General features: G+C 47.8%; 1 protein-coding gene across 2 annotated transcripts in view; it reads right to left on the bottom strand.

Annotated features, from left to right (window-relative positions):
* The window catches only part of Pka-C1 (Protein kinase, cAMP-dependent, catalytic subunit 1), a 184,799-nt gene extending 162,509 nt beyond the window's left edge, over nucleotides 1-22,290 (bottom strand). For both annotated transcript variants that reach the window (XM_071696501.1, XM_071696502.1), the window contains exon 1: nucleotides 21,734-22,290. The gene's annotated coding sequence lies outside the window, so the exon portion shown is untranslated. The remainder of the gene's footprint in view (nucleotides 1-21,733) is intronic.
* Between the last annotated feature and the right edge of the window lie 1,057 nt (nucleotides 22,291-23,347).

Consider the following 23,347-nt stretch of genomic DNA (forward strand, 5'->3'; position numbering starts at 1 on the left):
CCATCTTTTGGAAAATTAAAAAAAAAAAAAAACGAGAGGGGAGGATTTCCAGCCCCCCCGCTCCCTTCCCATTTAGTCGCCTTCTACGACACGCAGGGAATACGTGGGAAGTATTCCTTCTCCCCTATCCCCAGGGATATATATATATATATATATATATATATATATATATATATATATATATATATATATATATATATATATATATAAAACATCTATAGCTTTGTTCTCATAGGTTGTTCTTGCGAAGTTCATCGAAAAGGTGTAGAAATCTCTGGTCCTAGGACTTGCCTCCCTCACCCTCTTCACGGAGAGGATATTCCACAGGTCTTCAGTCTATGACCTCCCGACCTCCTGACCTTTCCAGCAGAGAGAGAAATAGCTCATCACTTCCTCAGCGTCAAGTGTCAAGAATTCCACACACCATCAGCGTCTGCCAACATAAAACACACACACACACACACACAGTTGAATTTTCACCAAGAAAAGATGGTACTATATATATATATATATATATATATATATATATATATATATATATTAGAGAAGCGGGTAAAGTGTTTCGCTGGGTCGGGGTAGCGCAGAGCGACGAAAGACCCGTGTGTGTGTGTGTGTGTGTGGTGTGTGTGTGTGTGTGTGTGGCGGGAGGCGCCTTCGTACACAAACAAACCGTATCTATTCCCTGCTGTGGCTGCGCTCCTTCCTGCACTGACCTACACTCACACCCCTCGTACACAGACCGAGGGTAGTACGAGGGTCTCGTACACAGACCGAGGGTAGTACGAGGGTCTCGTACACAGACCGAGGGTAGTACGAGGGTCTCGTACACAGACCGAGGGTAGTACGAGGGTCTCGTACACAGACCGAGGGCAGTATGAGGGTAGTACACACACGTTACAAATATAAGACTTTACGATTCCCACCCCACCCACCTCCACCAGAGGTCAATAATCATAACAATTACTTAAATGCAACTGGTGCCTGCTTTACTGAACACACACACACACACACACACACACACACACACACAAGAGCAACGCTGAAAATCCGCTGTAAAAAAAAAGGCAAAATTAATCTAAAATTCACCAAAAAAAAAAAAAATTACACACGCAGGGAATACGTGGGAAGTATTCTTTCTCCCTTATCCCCAGGGATATATATATATATATATATATATATATATATATATATATATATATATATATATATACACACACACGCTGAAAAATACTGAGTCCAACCTATTGGGGCGCACACTGCTGAAAACACATGACCTCCTTCTGATGTGCTCGTGTGACCTCGTTCACAACCCTGACAGGGCGACGAGTTGGCCTCGTTTACAACCCTGACAGGACGACGAGTTGGTCTCGTTTACAACCCTGACAGGGCGACGAGTTGGCCTCGTTTACAACCCTGACAGGACGACGAGTTGGTCTCGTTTACAACCCTGACAGGGCGATGGGCTGGCCTCGTTTACAACCCTGACAGGGCGATGAGTTGGCCTCGTTTACAACCCTGAGAAGGCGATGAGTTTGCATAGTTGGGTTTCATCATTATGTAACAACCCCTGAGCACGACGGTACAACCTTTGAACACGACGGTACGACTCACCGCAATGACGGTACAATCCACGAACACATAGGGGCACAACCCTTGAGCAAGAGGGTACAACCCGAGAGCACGGCGGTACGAGCACGATGTTACAACCAGACAGGACAGAAGTATGACCCTGGGTTATGATGGCCTGTCCTCGGACCCGACTCGAAGCTTCGCTGTACCACACTGGTCAACACTGGCAGTGAGGATGTGTGTGCGTGTGTGTGTGATGATGTATGGAGGCTGTGTGGACCTGATCCTGCTTACTGAACTGGCAATACAGTCATGATGACTGACAGACAGACAGACAGATAGTAAGATACATAGACAGACAGATAAATAGAAAGAGAGACAGACAGACGGATAGATAGATAGACAGACAGCAGATAAACAGAGACAGAGAGACAGACAGACGGATAGATAGATAGATCCGCACACAGATAGACAGACTGAAACACATAAACAAAAGTACTTGGAAATATATCCATGAATCTCATAGTATCGATATACATTACTTCAGATGAAAGATACGTTCAGTAAAATAATCACATCTCCAACTACAAGAATAATCACCTTCCATTTCAAATACAGACGTACATCATAAGACATCCACATGATTACCACTCTGTAATCACCTCTGCCTAGGGGAACAACGTCTACGTAATTAACCCATCTCTATTACCTACTGAGTGGGCTGTAAAGCAGAAAATACGTGTTTGTGATTCCCGCGAACACGTGTAAACAGAAATGAGCCAGCCAGTGTCTGTGTCACGAGCCACCACATGACAGGGTAAGAGCCTGTCTCTCTACCAACACAAAACGTTTCATGAACGTTTCTGAGTTACTTAAACGTTTCCTGTTGAACGTTTCTGAGCTACTTAAACGTTTCCTGTTGAACGTTTCTGAGCTAATTTAACGTTTCCTGCTGAAAGTTTCCGAGCTACTTAAACGTTTCCTGTTGAACGTTTCCTAGCTACTTAAACGTTTCCTATTGAACGTTTCCGAGATACTTAAACGTTTCCTGTTGAAGAACGTTTCTAAGTTACTTTAACGTTTCCTGTTGAACGTTTCTGAGCTACTTAAATGTTTCCTGTGACTTCACACGCATTCACTTCACAACGATTTGTGAGTCTTACACTAATCATGAACACGTGAAGGAAGTGTTCAGTAGTGTGGTGGTTATAACTACACTCAGACGGCCTTAACGACCCTGGTAGTTAACAAGCCTAAACCCCAGACATGCAACCAAATCACTGAGCCATTCTAATGTTAGAAAACAAAAAGCAGAGTTCTCACAACACTGCCTCTGCACGCTGAGTCTTTCATGTAGTTTTCTCACGAGCGGCTACACTCACACACACACACTCACACATAGAGGATCACACACTCATTAAGCCATTTACCACGACAGGGAGCCGTCGGGAGGATGCCCTTTGACCCGCCCTCCCTCCCAGAGGGTCAGGCTGTGGGCCAGACAGATCAATCAGCCGGGCAGTCGGTGCTACGGCCCGCCGGGGTGATGGCCGCCACATCACAGCGTCTCTCGATCAGGTGGGTGGGTGATGGCCGCCACACCACAGCGTCTCAGGATCAGGTGGGTGGGTGATGGCCGCCACACCACAGCGTCTCAGGATCAGCCAAATGTTCTCGCTGCATGATCGAGGTAACGCGTGAAGATCATGAGTTCACGTTTCTCATAAGGCTTCGAGGAAGGGGTGTTTACCCTCCGAGACGCAATCCATATTGCCAGTTGATCGTGGAGAGAGAGAGAGAGAGAGAGAGAGAGAGAGAGAGAGAGAGAGAGAGAGAGAGAGAGAGAGAGAGAGAGAGAGATATTATGAAGGCAAGTTACTTAAGGCCGAGGTGGTAGACTGGGGTGACACAAGACCTAACCTCACCTAACCTAACCTAACCTAACCTAACCTAACCTAACCTGATGTTGGCGGAGGGTACAGACTAAGTGATGAAGACCTGAGGGTGAAGGGAAGAAGAAGGGAGATGAAGGAAGGGGAGAAGAGGGGAGAGGCTGACAGGAAGAAGACACACGAGGTGTGTGGGCAGTGTGGTGAGGGACGGAGGAAGGCTGTTAAAATAGAATCACACACAAGAGGATGGAAGTAATTAGGTGTGTGGCAGGACCCGACCGGACGAGGGGGGGGGGGTGAAGGGAGGGCCAATATGCAGGCCAAGCAGGAAGATCTGGATTAAAATGGGCATCAAACAATTTACGTAAGAGCCAGGGAGGACCATGAACAATATGAGAGCCAGGGAGGACCATGAACATTACGAGAGCCAGGGAGGACCATGAACAATATGAGACCCAGGGAGAAGAAGATGGAGGAGGAGGAGGAGGAGGAGGAGGAGAGAGTGAGAGGAAGAGCAGAAAATACATGGTCTACATGTTAGGAGACACAGAGGGGAATCTCTTCTAGATTCATCAGGCCTCAGCCTGGCACGGATCCTTGTCTTCAGACGGCCCTTGCAACCCTACCCCGGCAGGGGCCTTTGTCTCTAGACGGCCTTTGCAACCCTACCCCGGCAGGGGCACTTGTCTTCAGACGGTCCTTCCATCCTTAGCCTGACAGGGGCCCTTGTCTTCAGACGGCCCTTCCATCCTTACCCCGGCAGGGGGGGTTACTCTTGAGACAGATGGCTCCGGCTTATGGTAGGCACGCGGCTGAAGCATGATGAGACGAAGGTTGTATACGGCAAGTACCGGAGCTCTGGTCCAGGACACGTTGGAGGAGCGGTGATTGGAACCCCCGCCATGTTCCTTGTCGAGAAGGATCGACCTAAACCAGTAACAAAGTAACAAAATATAAGCAAAGGGTCAAAAACAGCGAGAAGTAACAAAGACACAGAGACACAAAACTAACCGTAAAACAAAGATAAACAAACAAACAAAATAAAGCCAACAAAGACGTGAGGCAGATCAAGAAAATGAATAATAATGAAGTTATTATGTTCTTCCATCGAGAAGGGAAACAAATAAAATAAAAAGAAAATGGGGGAAGGATTAAAAACGCAGGAGAGGAGGATAGGATGAGGTAAAATTAAAAATATATAAATAAAACGATTCGGGTTTAGAGCGGATCAAGTGGAGACAATTTGAAACAAATAAATAATTCCAAGCTTAAATATATATATATATATATATATATATATATATATATATATATATATATATATATATATATATATATATATATATATATATGCTAATAACCACGAGGAAAATATAACACGGTAAGTTCCCAAGTGCACTTTCGTGTAATAATCACATCGTCAGGGGAGATACAAGAATCTTATGTCTCTCCTGACGATGTGATCATTACACGAAAATGCACTTGGGAGCTTATCGCGTTTCATTTTCCTCGTAGTCATCAGGAAATACTAGGACTTATCGACACTTGTCATGAACTTGCATGATGAGTGCTCACAGTCGTTAGTCAAGACTTGTCATGCATGCCATTACATGACAAGTGCTCAGTATCAAAAAGACACTCACACACACCCACTAACAACCAGTGTACAGGATACATGTGTGGCGGGGTGGCGACGGAAATGAATAAAGGCAGCAAGTATGAATTATGTACATGTTTATATATGTATATGTCTGTGTGTGTATATGTGCGCTTGTGGACGTGTATGTATATACATATGTATGTGGGTGGGTTGGGCCATTCTTTCGTCTGTTTCCTTGCGCTACCTCGCTAACGCCGGAGACAGCGACAAAGTACAATAATAATAATAATAACAATTATATATATAGCATATATATAGTTTTGTGGGGCCTGGATGTGGAAAGGGAGCTGTGGTTTCGGTGCATTATACATAACAGCTAGAGACTGAGTGTGAACGAATGTGGCCTTTGTTGTCTTTTCCTAGTGCTTCCTCGCACACATGTGGGGGAAGGGGGCTGTCATTTCATGTGTGGCGGGATGGCAGCGGGAATGAATTAGGACAGACAGGGGATAGGGGAGAAAGAATACTTCCCACGTATTCCCTGCGTGTCGTAGAAGGCGACTAAAAGGGGAGGGAGCGGGTGGCTGGAAATCCTCCCCTTTCTTGTTTTTTTTTTTAATTTTCCAAAAGAAGGAACAGAGAAGGGGGTCAGGTGAGGATATTCCCTCTAAGGCCCAGTTCTCTGTTCTTAACGCTACCTCGCTAACGCGGGAAATGGCAAATAGTATGAAAAAAAAAAAAAAAAATTATATATATATATATATATGGCCTAATAAATATCCAGCTGCTCCTCTGAGCCATGTTATAAAACAATACAAGTAAATATGGCGAGGAGGTGATGAGAAATGAGTGAATGGCTCAGTCACAGACCACAGCGTTATGTCGTCCCCCCCCCTCCCTCTCTCTCTCTCTCTCTGGCTAGGTGACCATACCTCATTGATACTCACCTGGAGAGCGGAAAAAAACAACCAATTAGGCCAGGTGGACTGGCAATGAGGCATGACATCAACAACCACCATTATCTAAAAAGGGGGTTTATCCATCCGTCGCCTCCCGCCATGGAGAGGGTTGACACCCTCACAGCCACACGCGTCATAGGATCCAACACCCCTGCTGGCCATTGTGGTCAGGAGATGTGGTTTAAGCGATTGCGACCAAAAAAAAAAAAAAAAAGGATGTCGTTATGTGGTTTGTATTATCAACACGAGCAGGCAATCCCATCCGTCGTCACCAGCCATAAACAGACATGTACACACCACACACAATCATCTTGCAACAAACCTGTGTACGATACAACGTAGGCTTGACTGCGTACAGGGTCGTCCGATGAACAGCCTAACACATCACGAAGTCAGATCATAACACGTGACGTCACTGGCATGGTTTCAACGCCAACTGGGGGTCAGACAGCTGACTTGTATGGGCCCCAATCCAATCATTTCTCTGCCACTCATACACCCGTCATGTCAACACCTCGTATTCCACGATGACAGCTTATATATATTAATATATATATATATATATATAAATTATATATATAATATAATATATATTTTATATATTAATTAAATTATTATAATAATCCTTATTTTTTTAAGAGAAAGATATTCCCCCGTTTCCCCGCTGTCGTAAAGGGAAAATTTAAAGGGGGGGACCCCGGGGCCCTTTTGGAAACCTCCCCTTCAAATTTTTTTAAAATTTTCCAAAAAAGAACAAAAGGGGGCCAGGTGGGGAATATCCCCATAACCCATTCTTATGTTTTAAACCCCCGCTACCATCCACCAAACCCAAATCAAAACAATATTTTTTAAAAAAAAAAAAAAAAAAAAAAAAAAAAATTTTATAATATTTTATATATAAAAATATATTATATATAAAATTTTAATTATTATATTTTTAGATTTCCCAGGACAAATTAAAATTTTCTTCTAAAGTTCCTGAAGCGACATTCTTATCAACTCCAGGTTACCGACCTAATGAATGCTTCCATTCGTCTGGTAAACACAGAATTACCACAAAATATGCTTACACTGATTTCATTTTTAGTTCACGGCAGTTCAGTTCAGCCTCCCAGCTTGGGATGGTATAACTGTGAGGAGATGTGCGTAAACATGAGCATATATGTGTGTGTGTGGATATACCACGGAGAGTTACTACTAACCCAAGTGGATACAAGAAAAACAAACAAGCAAACACAACGCTACAGAAAAGAAATGCAAACAATACGAGGCCAGGGCGTCCTTCCTAGATTGTCTGCAATAGCAGAAGATACAAGACACACACACAGCTTTGTGTGGAGTCTGCAGATGATCAAGCACATGACTTAGACAGAAATGCTTACGACATTCATTACAGAGTCCTATAAAATGTGAATCGTGGACTGGGAAGCGAGAGTATGAAGTCTATTTTCAAACGTAATCTATGAAGTAAACACTTCCAATCCTACGTTCTCAGCAGACAAGGCAAAACGCTTCCAATCTTACGTTCTCAGCAGACACAAGGCAAAACACTTCCAATCCTACGTTCTCAGCAGACAAGGCAAAACACTTCCAATCCTACGTTCTCAGCAGACAAGGCAAAACACTTCCAATCCTACGTTCTCAGCAGACACAAGGCAAACGCTTCCAATCTTACGTTCTCAGTAGACACAAGGCAAACGCTTCCAATCCTACGTTCTCAGCAGACACAAGGCAAACGCTTCCAATCCTACGTTCTCAGCAGACACAAGGCAAAACACTTCCAATCCTACGTTCTCAGCAGACAAGGCAAAACACTTCCAATCCTACGTTCTCAGCAGACAAGGCAAAACACTTCCAATCCTACGTTCTCAGCAGACACAAGGCAAACGCTTCCAATCTTACGTTCTCAGTAGACACAAGGCAAACGCTTCCAATCCTACGTTCTCAGCAGACACAAGGCAAACGCTTCCAATCTTACGTTCTCAGCAGACACAAGGCAAACGCTTCCAATCCTACGTTCTCAGCGGATAAGGCAAAACGCTTCCAATCCTACGTTCTCAGCAGACAAGGCAAAACGCTTCCAATCCTACGTTCTCAGCAGACAAGGCGAAACACTTCCAATCGCCTCCATTGTACACGACCTACAGTAGGAGCGCTAGGATCGCCACACGACAGGGCAGTGGTCAGTGGTCGAGGCCCTGCACGGACATGAGTAAACCCATGAGAGTGCTGCCCCCTACCATACTCAGCAGTGAGTATGGCTGGGGCGCGGGTAGCGGGGACGGAGGTGGGGAATGACAACGTGAATATGAGGAGAATTCACCGAGTAAACAGACCAGTGGAAACTCCTACACATACACATGATATTCGCAGCTAACACGAGCAACCTGGCGAACTAACTTTCTGCAGGAGACTACATTACCACACCAACCACTGTACACACCTCCTCCTCCATCCCTCCTGCACACCAACCACTGTACACACCTCCTCCTCCATCCCTCCTGCACACCAACCACTGTGCACACCTCCTCCTCCAACCCTCCTGCACACCAACCACTGTACACACCTCCTCCTCCAACCCTCCTGCACACCAACCACTGTACACACCTCCTCCTCCAACCCTCCTGCACACCAACCACTGTACACACCTCTTCCTCCAACCCTCCTGCACACCAACCACTGTACACACCTCCTCCTCCAACCCTCCTGCACACCAACCACTGTACACACCTCCTCCTCCATCCCTCCTGCACACCAACCACTGTACACACCCCCTCCTCCATCCCTCCTGCACACCAACCACTGTACACACCTCCTCCTCCAACCCTCCTGCACACCAACCACTGTACACACCTCCTCCTCCATCCCTCCTGCACACCAACCACTGTACACACCTCCTCCTCCAACCCTCCTGCACACCAACCACTGTACACACCTCCTCCTCCATCCCTCCTGCACACCAACCACTGTACACACCTCCTCCTCCAACCCTCCTGCACACCAACTACTGTACACACCTCCTCCTCCTCCAACCCTCCTGCACAGCAACCACTGTACACACCTCCTCCTCCAACCCTCCTGCACACCAACCACTGTACACACCTCCTCCTCCTCCTCCAACCCTCCTGCACAGCAACCACTGTACACACCTCCTCCTTCAACTCTCCTGTATACCTGCTCAGGCCATATGACTGGGTTAGAGTGGGTGGTTCAGCCTCACGTCGACTACAGGACAGAACCCATAAGGCATACGGGAACCCCGAGCCACAAGGAGCGGTGCACACACCAGGTACTTGGCAATACAGTTCTCACGAGTGAATACAGAGCCTTCCTCACCATCCCGTCTCCATGTCAGTACAGAAGAGGAATGTAGGATGACCTTGTCATCGACCAGGTCATGTCAACCCCCCCCCCCCCAGGTCACATGTACCGAACAGGTTAACAGTTTCACAGGGAGGGGGGGGGGATATACCCTTTTTCTCTCCTTTTTAACCACGCGCCGGCGAATATAAGGGGAGAAAAATATGTCAATCTGATATTCAACAAAAAGCAAAACAAGTTCTGGTCTCTGTCCAACCGCGAGTTAAAAAAAAAAAAAAGAAAAAAAAAAAAAAAACCCTGATTGAAACCTGTTTTTCCTACACACACAGTATGGCGTCGTTACGAACCTCCGAGCCGTACCTGTTCACTCCTAACTCAGGGATCACTCAGTCCACACACACACACACACACACAGACACACACAGACACACACAAACACACACCACACACACACTGGTGGCACACAAGCACCCAGTTCTCGGAAGTAGACAATAGAAGTAATAGACATACAAGAAGGGAAGAGAACTGCGCGTACTTACTCTCAAAATCGCGCGAGTGAATGTAGCCGCGAAGGGTAGCTGAGTTACTGTCCACTCCTGTCTCATCTTACCGTACAGGTAGGGAGCACAGACGGGCGGGCACCAGGAACTGGGATACAGTCATCAAAATGACAGAAAACGTTACAGGATGGATGAACTGGTCACGCCAGGCAAGCTGGAATACTTCCAGGAACAAAGTTGGGACACTTCTCAGGGATCTGGGACACAGGTGGGATACTTGCCAAGTATCTGGGACAAAGTCAAGATACTTGCTCCTCAAGTGTCCCGGGCATAGATGGGAAGGGTGAGTGTCTGTTCTTAAAACAGGACCACTCTGCAGCAGATAGATAGATAGATAGATAGATGAGAGAGAGAGAGAGAGAGAGAGAGAGAGAGAGAGAGAGAGAGAGAGAGAGAGAGAGAGAGAGAGAGAGAGAGAGATAATTCGGTGATGATGACCCCCGTTCCTTAAGCACCCTACTAAAGATCTCCCAGCCAGCAGGTCTCACGCCCAGACCCCCGTCCCTGGACGAGGCATCGCTGAGCCATCCAGCCCAGCTGTAGCACGTACCATTCCAGGCATTTCCAGTGCTCCCTCGCAAGGCGGGTTCGACCTCCCGGGGATGGCTAGCAGTGGAAGACTTCCAGCCAGCATCGTGGACCGTACTAAAGAGGGTTCGATCCCCATCCAAGACCATATTATTTCGGTCACCAAAACCCATTCGCATCTGACGCCGCTGAAGTGATTGTAGCAGTGGGGGCGACACAGGAGAGGAAGTGAACCACCCACAGACATCCAGGAGGGAGGAGTCGAGACTGGTCGGTCATTTGACCTTTCCACTGCCAGGGTCGTTAGGGCTGTCGAACGTCAAGTTATAACCACCCGTCGTGCGTAATCGTCAACACATGAAGACCATGTTCAGGATAACTGTATGACTATAATAACACGAACATAATAACACACCCGCCTTACCTCACCAAACGACCTGAGCTGCGGGCTGAGTGGTGCTTTGCGTTCTCAAGTCCCCTAAATATTCTCATCTGCATCCAGGCGCGAACTGCGGTGTGAACAGCGGGAACAAGGACCCACCACAAATGTCTCTCTCTCTGGTCATACTGCACACACAGTTGTGTCACTCATAACTGGTAGCGAGAACTACAATTATCATATCAAAAAAAAAAAAGAGAAAAAGAAAGCCGCTATCATCATACAGCTTTTGCAATCCTCTCTCTCTCTCTCTCTCTCTCTCTCTCTCTCTCTCTCTCTCTCTCTCTCTCTGTGGTAAAAATGCCACATTCAATTCATTTATTCAAAGCACATGACTGTGTCTCCTGCTTCACGACCAAGGTGGCCAGGACCTGCCATGAAGAACCCGCCTCCCTCCTCCTCATACCAATATCCCTATCCCTCGAAACGACCAATTACCACACTCCATTAACTGCCACAACAAGGGTCAAAGGACGGGCTTAAGGGCTGTTTCAAGAACGAGGTCCCCATGCCAGGCTGGCTAAGGCCTAGATATGGGGGGGAAGGGCCGCCGTCTAAGGACAAGGGCCCGAGCGAGGCCTGGCAAATTTCGCTGCCACAAACACCCTCTCTCCTCACAGCTCACCTTAAGACGCCAGTTTCCTGCAGAAATCCTCACAGTGCACCGAGGGCTTCCCTCCTCAAGTCTTGTGTGAAGAGGTGCCCTTCTCCCCTGCTGCCAGACTGGCTACCATCCCACAAGCAGTAATCACCTATCGAGTTCGACAATACAAATCAAACAACAAGGTCGTGAACCTCTTGACACGAGAGAGAGACTCGAATATCATACGACAAGACCTCTCGCACACCATACAGCCATGCGTGGACCAATGATGGCGGCCATCAGCATACATCACCCACCAGTGTAATTTGTGTCAAAGGTTCTTTTGGGCGGAGGAGGGCACCGTAAAACCCTCCGTTGAATACAACGGTTGACAATGAGGTGTTGAGCATACAGGGCGAAACCTTACACCGGCCGCCACCCCGGGAGCCACAAACAACCACACACAATATAACACATGAAAGGACATATTTACGTAGATCTGTTTTACAATGGCGTGCAAGTGAGGTGAATGGCACGGCCTGTAAAAAAGAAGAAAAGAAGGGGAAAAAAAAAGGGGGACAGACCCCTGTTGCTGGCCATCTGATGGCTGGCCTGCACTAGGGAGAGGTCTGACGTGTGGTGAGGGCACTGACCCTCGAGCATGATGGAACGACCCTCGAACACGGAGGAACGACCCTTGAGCATGGTGGAACGACCCCTGAGCATGGTGGAACGACCCTCGAACACGGAGGAACGACCCACGAGCATGGTGGAACGACCCTCGAACACGGAGGAACGACCCTCGAGCATGATGAAACGACACTCGAACACGGTGGAACGACCCCTGAGCATGGTGGAACGACCCTCGAGCACGGAGGTACGACCCTTGAGCACGACGGTACGACTCTCCGACTACAACGGCACGACCCACGAGCACAACAGCAAGATCCGTTAGTACGAAGGGACGGCCTTTAAGTACGAGGGTCTGACCTCTGCCTCGCCTCCCTTAAGGGTCAGGTCTAAGGGTCGTACCGGGGAGCTGAGGGGTTGTACAGTCGTTCCAAGAAGAGCAGGACAAATCCAGGGCCACACTCATTCCACAAACTACTCTCCGTCATTAAGGTTCACTGTTGCATACACGTTGGAGACGCCTGTAGAGGTCACTTGTCAAAAGGAACCTCCACAGCGTAACGAGCAGCCAGGTGTAGTTTGGTGGTTACCTAACGATCGGTCAGCAGCCTCCGAACTGCCTGAGTGACTGAGCGTGAGGGGCAACACGGCAGCTGGGTCTCCCTGACACAGCTGGAGGAGGTACATCTCCAGAATGTATCTGTCTCATGAGGTACTCACTTGGCCACCCGTCTCATGAGGTAGTCACTCGCCCACCGTCTCATGAGGTACTTACTTCCCCATCGTATGAGGCACTTACCCACTCTTTCCACGAGGTCCTTGTCCACCATCTCATGAGGTGCTCACTTGTCTACCGTCTCATGAGGTGCTCACTTGCCCACCCGTCTCATGTGGTGCTCACTTGTCCACCCGTCTCATGAGGTGGTCACTTGCCCACCCGTCTCATGAGGCGCTCGCTTGCCCACCCATCTCATGAGGTGCTCACTTGCCCACCCATCTCATGAGGTGCTCACTTGCCCAACCGTCTCATGAGGTGCTCACTTGCCCACCCATCTCATGAGGCGCTCACTTGCCCACCCATCTCATGAGGTGCTCACTTGCCCACCCGTCTCATGAGGTGGTCACTTGCCCACCCGTCTCATGAGGTGGTCACTCGCCCATCCGTCTCATCTTTCTCGCCACCTCCACATAAGACGACCAAGTCCAGGCCCGACATAAGGAATTCAGCAAGTAACACGACCGTGACCTATGACGAAAACCACTTTGGCTCCTGTGCAGCTGTGGTATGCATACCAGGCTGTGCAGCTGTGGTATGCATACCAGGCTGTGCAGCTGTGGTATGCACACCAGGCTGTGCAGCTGTGGTATGCATACCTGGCTGTGCAGCTGTGGTATGCATACCTGGCTGTGCAGCTGTGGTATGCATACCAGGCTGTGCAGCTGTGGTATGCATACCTGGCTGTGCAGCTGTGGTATGCACACCTGGCTGTGCAGCTGTGGTATGCATACCAGGCTGTGCAGCTGTGGTATGCACACCAGGCTGTGCAGCTGTGGTATGCATACCAGGCTGTGCAGCTGTGGTATGCATACCAGGCTGTGCAGCTGTGGTATGCATACCAGGCTGTGCAGCTGTGGTATGCATGCCAGGCTGTGCAGCTGTGGTATGCACCAACCTGAGAAGCTGCATTATACATCATACCGTACAGCTGCAATATATGTTCAACAAAGAATAATCACATGGTGTTAATGAAGCAGATCTTTCGAGTGTTCATTTTTCATTTTCCCTTTGAGAGACCCACGTCTTCCTTGCCACTCCAACACGACTGTTCTCTCCGCCCGTAATTACTGGTACATGGAAGACGTAACACAATACAACCACTGAAAATCCAAAGGAAAGAGATGCACAAAAAAAAAAAAAAAGGAGAGAAAGCATCATTTCGCGTCCGGGGACCCAAGACTATGTCTTCAACACCTTACCATCTACCATCATCAGAAACAGCCTGGGATGCTGGACGGTGGAGCAGTTCAAGATGGCACAGGACAAGTACCTACACACTGTACCAGACCAGCCAGGCTGTGGGAGAGGGAGGGTAGCTATGTGGGCCTGCGGGCTGCGGCTTTCAACAACCTGGTCGACACCAACGACCCCATTCACTAGGCTGGGCCCCAGCCCGGGCTGTGGTGGGGTTTAAAGAACCGCGTTAACTCCACCAGGTAAACCCCCCCCCCCCTGAATACGACGTCTTCAACCCCCTCCACACGATAACCTAACCCCTTAAACACGACGGCTTAATCCCATGAGTGCGATTTAACCCGACTTGAGTACGGCGACTCTCTCTATATAGGCGTTAAAAGCCGTCGTCACTAAGGAGATTAAATTGCTCTGTCGTGTCCCTTCCCAAACATCCCAGAGAAAGTTACTACGACTTGTGAACCAAATTCTCACAACCTACCACAACCACACTAACAACACACACCCATGAAGTTGTTTAAGATTTTTCAATTGGTAGTTATAACAGTAGTGACGGCTTTAATGACCCTAGGCAGTCATTAGGCTTACCCTAAATAACCAACTAACCAGTTATACCGGACCTGACAGCCAGTCCACAGGCCTACCAGGCCTAATAACCAACCAGCCACCCCACCTCATATAGACTGGCCCTGTCATTAGCATAATCACCCGCTCCCCACGTCCGCCACCAAATACAGTTTGATTACTTCCGAACCGTAACTGGACGAAGTAATTCATTACCAACACCTCACTTACCTCCTCAACATCTCTCACAGAAACTGTCATAGACCATCAGGTCTTCTGTTGTCTGTCCTTCCCATGTACTGTCCTCCAGCAGATAACCTGGTCATGGACCATGTCTTTCCTACCACCTGACCCTTTCCCTACACCGATAAGCTTTGGAACTCTTTGCCTTCCCATGTCTTTCCTTATACCTACCACCTTACCCTTTCTGGAAGGCCCGTTTTCCACTTTCTCTAACCAATCAATCAATCAATCTAATATTCTTAGATGTTTCGTCTCTTATGACCGCTTAATCTCTTCCGCTTTCTGTTGCGTTTTAAAACCGAGCCTTGATCATTTTTCTCTCTGACTGACCCGTAGTTACCAAATATACCTGAGCTGGGTCAGCCGTGGCCTTCACTCAGAACACAAAGTTGACCACGACTTGGTAAATCCAGGCAAGTTCGTCCGTCGAGCGACTTCAAGCATGTCCGCCGAGCGAGCTCAAGCGGATCCGTTAAGCGAGGCTGAATAAACTATGTCTGGGTAAATGACACGGTGGCTAGATGAGGGGGACAACACTACCCACGGCGACGGAGGAAAGTTGAGGACAAGGTTACATGGCTCCTCGCCCAGGAACGCTACACCACCCTTCTACTACAACTACCACTACTACTACTACTAGACTACTACTACTACTTCTACTACCACTACTACGGAAAGCTGTGCACGGCAACTGTGTAGAGAGGCAGGAACGTATGGTGCGAGGTGTGTGGAACGGCACTGGAAACGATCTAGGACGTGGGAGAGAGAGAGAGAGAGAGAGAGAGAGAGAGAGAGAGAGAGAGAGAGAGAGAGAGAGAGAGAGAGAGAGAGAGAGAGAGAGAGAGAGAGAGAGAGAGAGAGGCGATCAGTGGTCAACGAAATGTCGTGTGTGTGTGTGTGTGTGGTGTGTGTGTGTGTGTGTGTGTGTGTGTGGGAGAACAGAAACACGGGTCTTCACATGGGCTGGCAACACGAGAGATAACTTGAGACAGAACAAAAAAATGGTGTGAGGGAGACGTGGGAGAGGGAAGTGAGACGAGGAGGAGAGGAGGGGGACGCGTGAGGGAGCGGCGTCAGGGTAGGGAAGCGAGGGCTCCTCCCACACACACACACCACACACACACAGGGTGTAGGTCAAGAGTGGATGAAGGTGTCAGAGATGAGGACATGATGCTGAGGTGCACAGGATTTTGCAGTACGACCTTTTGACTACGACGGTACGATCCTTGACTGCGTCGGTACGACCCCGTGACTACGACGGTACGATCCTTGACTGCGTCGGTACGATCCCGTGACTACGACGGTACGACCCCGTGACTACGACGGTCCGGCCCGTGACTACGACGGTACGATCCCGTGACTACGACGGTACGACCCCGTGACTACGACGGTCCGGCCCCGTGACTACGACTGCACGACCCTTGAGTACGACGGTGTGACCCTTGACTACGACGGTACGACCCCTGGGTACGACGGCCTGATCTTTTCATGGACACCCCCTCCCCCCTAAGCAGATGGCTCCTCACCATCCCAATCTTCTGCTGTGAGGTCAGGTCAGAGGCCAGGCCATCGTAACTAAAGGTCGTATCGTCGTGCTCAAGGTCGACCACCCCCCCAACACCTTCCCAGGGAAGGGGAGGAGGTAGGGCCAAGGTCGTGTGGAGGAGGTGGAGGTGCCGTGGGTGGAGTGGGAGGATGAGGAGGAGGAGGAGGAGGAGGAGGAGGACCTGTAGAGGCACAGTGCCACACACACACGACCGACGCATCGATTTCTGAAGGTGCCACGTTTGAGGGCTGCCGCCTACTACCCCCCCCCCCCCCACCCCCAAACCAATACCGGCAATCCCCCCCCCCCCCACCCCCAGGCTCTCCCCCGGGACAAGGTCCCCCGCCTCCCCCCATGTACAACCCTACTAGCAGTGTACTCATGACACACGTGTCTACACATCATGACACACGTGTCTACACATCATGACACACGTGTCCACACATCATGACACACGTGTCTACACATCATGACACACGTGTCTACACATCATGACACACGTGTCCACACATCATGACACACGTGTCTACACATCATGACACACGTGTCTACACATCATGACACACGTGTCTACACATTCTTCTCAATGTTCTTATCATTATCATCTCCCTTATCTCAAGAGAAGACGTGGAACATCAAGGGAAGACTTGGACCTTAAGGGAAGACAAGGAACACTCAGGGACAGCATGGAACAATAAGGGACGACGTGAAAATATATATATATATATATATGTATATATATATATATATATATATATATATATATATATATATATATATATATATATATATTGGAAAGGATCACAATTTTGCGCGTGATCAAGTATATTCCTAACAGTCCACGGGGAAAATGAAACCCGATAAGCTCCCAAGTGCACTTTCGTGTAATAATCACATCATCAGGGGAAACATGAGAGAAAAATATAAGTTAGTTAATATACAACGAAGAGACGTAGCTAGGACGCCATTTGGTAAACATGCGATTGTTTACCAAATGGCGTCCTAGCTACGTCTCTTCGCTGTATATTAACTGACTGTTATATTTTTCTCTTGTGTCTCCCCTGATGATGTGATTATTACACGAAAGCGCACTTGGGAACTTTTCGTGTCTCATTTTCCCCGTGGACTCATAGGAATATCTTGATCACGCGCAAAATTGTGATCCTTTCCAATATGTATATATATATATATATATATATATATATATATATATATATATATATATATATATATATATATATATATATATATGGAACATCAAGAGTGTATGATATACTCTCATGCAAGTTATATAACCACTAATTACATATAACAAATACGTTACAGGACTTAATTTCTGAGGCTTCAAAGATCTGGACACAAATATATTATCTAAACGGTAATTACCACAACCATTCTCTATGAGAGTCCCGTTGTTACCCAGTTCCGTCCAGTAGCAGGGAAATGTAGACTCCTTTGGAGTGAGAAAAAAGTGCTTTCAAATAAACACATATATCAAAACAAAAATAACAGAACAGTCTATGCTGACAACCAATTATAAGCGCGTCCAATTACAGACGAAAAAAAAAATTACACAGCATGTTGTAATGTACTTATATAACCACAACAGCAAGTCAGACACGAGACTAAGCTTACAGCAACTGGAGAAAACCATCACAAGATAACAATGATAAGCTCACAGATGTAATATGAATCGTAACAAGCGTTACAATCGGCAGATGGGGTCGTTCTCACGTCTGCTTCTTCACCTACATGGCTGAGCTCTGGAACTCTTATATTCTCGTGTGTTTTGTAACACCTTCTACATGTTACTTTTTACAAGGCTGGTTTTTCCCACTTCAGACAAAATTCTGACATTATTCATCTTCCTTGTTGTGTGTATATATATATATATATATATATATATATATATATATATATATATATATATATATATATATGTATGTATAATTATGGTACAAACTGTAGCTCCTACGTCCATATGCACAGTACGCAACTCAAAAAACCTCTAGGCGTCGCCTGAGTCTGGCAGCGTAACCCACAGGGACGCTGCGAAGCGATGGAAAACTGTCGTACACCACACATCTTGGACACACGATTTAACTGGAGACACTAAACACCTGTTTCTTGGTCTTACCTACCTCAAGCACACACACACACACACACACACACACACACACACACAATTACTACAAATGCGTTAGTTCCATTAAAATTTTAGTGAGTTTTCAACTGTCTTGGTTTGATATGGACGAAACCTCATACATAAACCGGTCAGATGCCATTCTACTTAACCCCACACATTACAGGCGAAGGAATTACCAAAACACATTATCTTCAAACACTATTTATAACTACTACTACCGCAACTACTACTACTACCACAACTACAACTACTGCTCCCACAACTACTACTACTACAACTAATACTAATTATAATTAACCCCCCAAATGAACCAGTACACATCAAAACCAGATCACTTCAGAGAATTTCACAAACAACTGACACGAAATCCACAGAAAACGAAGACCCTTCCACCCGCAGCACGACACAAAAACTCCAATTTAGTCAAACAAAAGAAACTCGACTTATGGGCAAAACCTGTTCCAAGCTTGTGCTGGTATAATCTATACATTTCCCGGATCAAATACATATCCATATGCATTAATACACTGAATAACACACATCTGCTGGGCAACATCAGTGACTGAAGCCTAAAAGAAAATGAATAATTCATATATTTCGAAAACGCTCGACTCCCAACCTGGTCCAGTCTATCATGAGGGGTTACAGCAGGCCGATCACCCCGGAGTATCGAACCCACGTCACTCCATGGCTACCGCGACCCCCCAGAGAAATCTATACTGCACACTGGCACAGAGGGGGGACCAGGCTCTTACTGTGTCACGCGACACATGACACGGTGTCACACATGGCATGGCGTCATACGTCATATCTGATACACATGACTTAAAAGAGTCATGTATTATTACACTTGTATTGCACAGATGACACAGGGTTTCAACGGTGCTGTGCCACATGAGTCAAGCGGTGTCATGTGTCACAACCAACGTATGACATGACATAACGACGGGACTGATGCGTCACAGTTGACACAACAAACATTTCTCGCATGGCGCACGCCTCGCTGTTTCATTATGTCATGCGTCTTACATGACATGACATGGTGTCGCGTGACACACCTGGCACATGACACAAGGCGTCGAAATAAAAGGACGGTGGGATCCAAGGCTCTCTTCGAGAGAGAGAGAGAGAGAGAGAGAGAGAGAGAGAGAGAGAGAGAGAGAGAGAGAGAGAGAGAGAGAGAGAGAGAGAGAGAGACTCTCTCTCATAGGGAGTGTGGAGTAGGGAGTGTATCTTCACAAGTGAGACAACGTATCTCTCCTCCACATCCCTTGCCCCAGCTAAAAAAGATGGCTCGCCCCGGATGCAGTATTTCCCAACGCCATCACAGAACATGGTAATAACAGCACGACATCTACCCCACCTACCAGAACGCCCTGGAGAGGCAGGGTGACGGGCGTGGGGCAGGGTGACGGGCGTGGGGCAGGGTGACGGGCGTGGTGCAGGGTGACGGGCGTGGTGCAGGGTGACGGGCGTGGTGCAGGGTGACGGGCGTGGTGCAGGGTGACGGGCGTGGTGCAGGGTGACAGTCGTGGGGCAGGGTGACGGGCGTGGGGCAGGGTGACGGGCGTGGGGAAGGGTGACGGGCGTGGGGCAGGGTGACGGGCGTGGGGCAAGGTGACGGGCGTGGTGCAGGGTGACAGGTGTGGGGCAGGGTGACAGGCTCAGGAGAGGGTGACGACTGTAGCAGGGTAAGGTGGAGCCCGTATCCTAGCCTCACACACACACACACGCACACCTCTCCACCTCCTACAATTACTCGCGTTCGCTCACATGATCGTGCGTGTGTCGGCCGCGCCTCCTGACTGTAACCAAGGCAAAGTTTTCCCCAGGCCCTCCTAACACTATCCTCCCCCGGGCATGGGTGACATGCTTTATGTCCCAAAGTCCCCTCTGACTTCAAAGAGCTGATGGACGTTTCCACCAAGGCCGACCCTATGGAATGTATTGGTTATTACCACGTCTCTCTTTCCCACCCCACCCCATCCACTGACGAGGTCAGACCAGGACTTTCCCCTCTTGTTCCACATCATCCCACTGAAATTCATCACCCACATTTGCCTTAGTTCTCCCGGTGCGCCGCTTCATATAAGACCATATATGCCACCTATATCGTCCCAAACATCCTTCCTTACGTGGACTTGGATGCGACCACAGCCTGCCCCCCTTATGATCCACCTCACACGGCCCTCTGGATACAACATGCGCGTGATGATGAGGACTCATACGTTCTTCCTTTCCCCTCCCCACCTGGAATGCCACGCCCAGGTCAGCCCAAACACACACACACACACACACACCTACCTCCCCGTCTTCAGTAACTGACATCCACCTGAATTACACCAAGCTGGCCTTTTATCTGACCTCCGCTGCATATTGTCAAGGGCGTTTTGCACAACATTGCTCTCTCTCTCTCTCTCTCTCTCTCTCTCTCTCTCTCTCTCTCTCTCTCAATCTAAATTTCTTTCAGACATTTCAGGATCGTCATAAGAGCACATTAGGGAGATACGGTTTCAACGTGTTAGCAATTTACGCGAGTCGGGAAAAAAACAGTAATGGTTCCCAGTATGAGCCCAACGGAACCCCAACTGCTACCATCGCCCACCTTTATAAGATGGAAAACACATGACTCTCTCTCTCTCTCTCTTATCAAGGTAAAACCTACGTAGTACTCTCTTTCGTACACAGATATTAACGTATTCAAGCGGCCCTTCTTGAAGATCCACACTCATCATTAACCTCATATGTGGAACATTGTGTACGAACATACACACAAACATACATAAATCCACCATGTTACATAGGACCACACCAAGGCTCCAAATGAACCCCATAGTAATAATGATAAACACGAATACTAAACGTAGAAAAAAGATGTTTCAGCCAATACAAACCTGTAGTCTGAGAGACGCTACGGGTCTGAAAGCTTGACTCAAACTCAACAAATATAGGAAAGGAACTGTTCAATGCTGAACACCAACAGACAGGGCAAAACAGGTCACACGGACCTAACCCGAGAATAACAGACGCAAGCAAAACAGGTCACACACACACAGATCTAACCTGAGAATAAAGATACGTCAAGAAATATGACAAAGGATGTTCTTTGGTGCACAAGTCAAAACAGAGTTGAATATAAGCGAGGCAAGAGTGAGTGAGGCAGGAGGCAGCGTGACCTTACCTGGGTTGAAGGGCGGCGGGAGGCCAAGTATGGGAGCCGTGATACGCGTTGCCATCAGCGTAACCATGTTGAAAACGACCTCGTACACCACCTCGCCCAGACTCCTGAGGATAACCAGAGCAAAGCCACTCCTGCTCGGCCGTCCACCTTCCACCATCTGGGCAACGCCGGATGATCCCTCACGGCATTCCTCCACCCCTGTACACACACACACACACACAACGCTCCCTCGGGTTCCTTCTTCACTTCTCCGTGGGGGTGGTCAAGTCGCTGCAGGGCGGCGTGGAAACGTTGAATAACACTAAGGTCCTTCGAGATTGCTCTTCATGCACGTCTCCCCAGTCAGTTTATGCAGACGCTGTACACACACACCCCGTCACCAGCTGGGTTAGGTATACGTCATGTTCACTTCAGACCCGCTAACTCAAATGTCACAATTTTCCCGCCAGTCCTTCCAGATCGACGGTGCGACACGCGAGGACGACGATACGACCTTTAACTACGATAGTACGACCCTTAAGGACGACGACCTCGTCACGACCCTTTAGCACGGTGGTATGACCTATGAGGAAGACAATACGACCCTTGAGCACCACGGTGCGCCAAGTGAGAAGTGAGAACGACCCTCTGAGCACGGTGGTACGACCCTCGCAGAGGACGACGGTACGACCCCTCGAGCAAGATGGCACGAGCCGAGGTCAAGACGTAGCGACCCTTGGGTATCATGATGACCTGGCTATCTAACCAGTCGCTGAGAAGCCAAGTCTTGATGCCACGCCATCGTTACACGAAGATGACGCACCTTGGTTATCAAGGGTCACAGCATCAAACTCAGGAGTGTACACAGTGTACGTCAACTGTCTATCAAATCCAGCTCATCTACCTATCCCATTTCCCTATTCCAGATAACCTATTTCATATCCTACCTCAGGCAACCCCACAACACCTCACAATTTCAAGTAACAACACAACTTACAAGCAACCACACACACACCTTACAACAGCAGCAGCGTAGTTGTAAGGGTTGTAAAATCGGTGTGGCCAGAGGCAATTGCCACCAAACAGATTTGTTTGAACATTTTCATCCATACTGATCAATACTTTGGGAAGTATCATTGATCCCAGATCACTGGTATCATTAACTTTGACACAGATACTTTATAAGTATCCAAACTTGGTCCCAGATACTTTATAAGTATCCAAACTTGGTCCCAGATACTTTATAAGTATCCAAACTTGGTCCCAGATACTTGACAAGTATATCTTAACTACGCCTCAAATACTTGAGGAATATCCTAACTTTGCCTAAGATACAGATGAAGTATCCTAACTTTGCCTCACGAGCTTAAGTACCCTAACTTTGACGTACACACTTATGAAAAATCCAATGTCTGACCAATATAGTTATGAAGTATCCCAACTTTGACCAACATAGTTATGAAGTATCCCAACTTTGACCAACATAGTTATGAAGTATCCCAACTCTGACCAACATACTTATGAAGTATCCCAACTTTGACCAACATAGTTATGAAGTATCCCAACTCTGACCAACATAGTTATGAAGTATCCCAACTCTGGGTCCTGTCAACAGCTCATGATGTAAAGCGTTTT

This window comes from Panulirus ornatus, chromosome 59, assembly GCF_036320965.1.
Source record: "Panulirus ornatus isolate Po-2019 chromosome 59, ASM3632096v1, whole genome shotgun sequence".
Classification (NCBI taxonomy): Eukaryota; Metazoa; Arthropoda; class Malacostraca; order Decapoda; family Palinuridae; genus Panulirus; species Panulirus ornatus.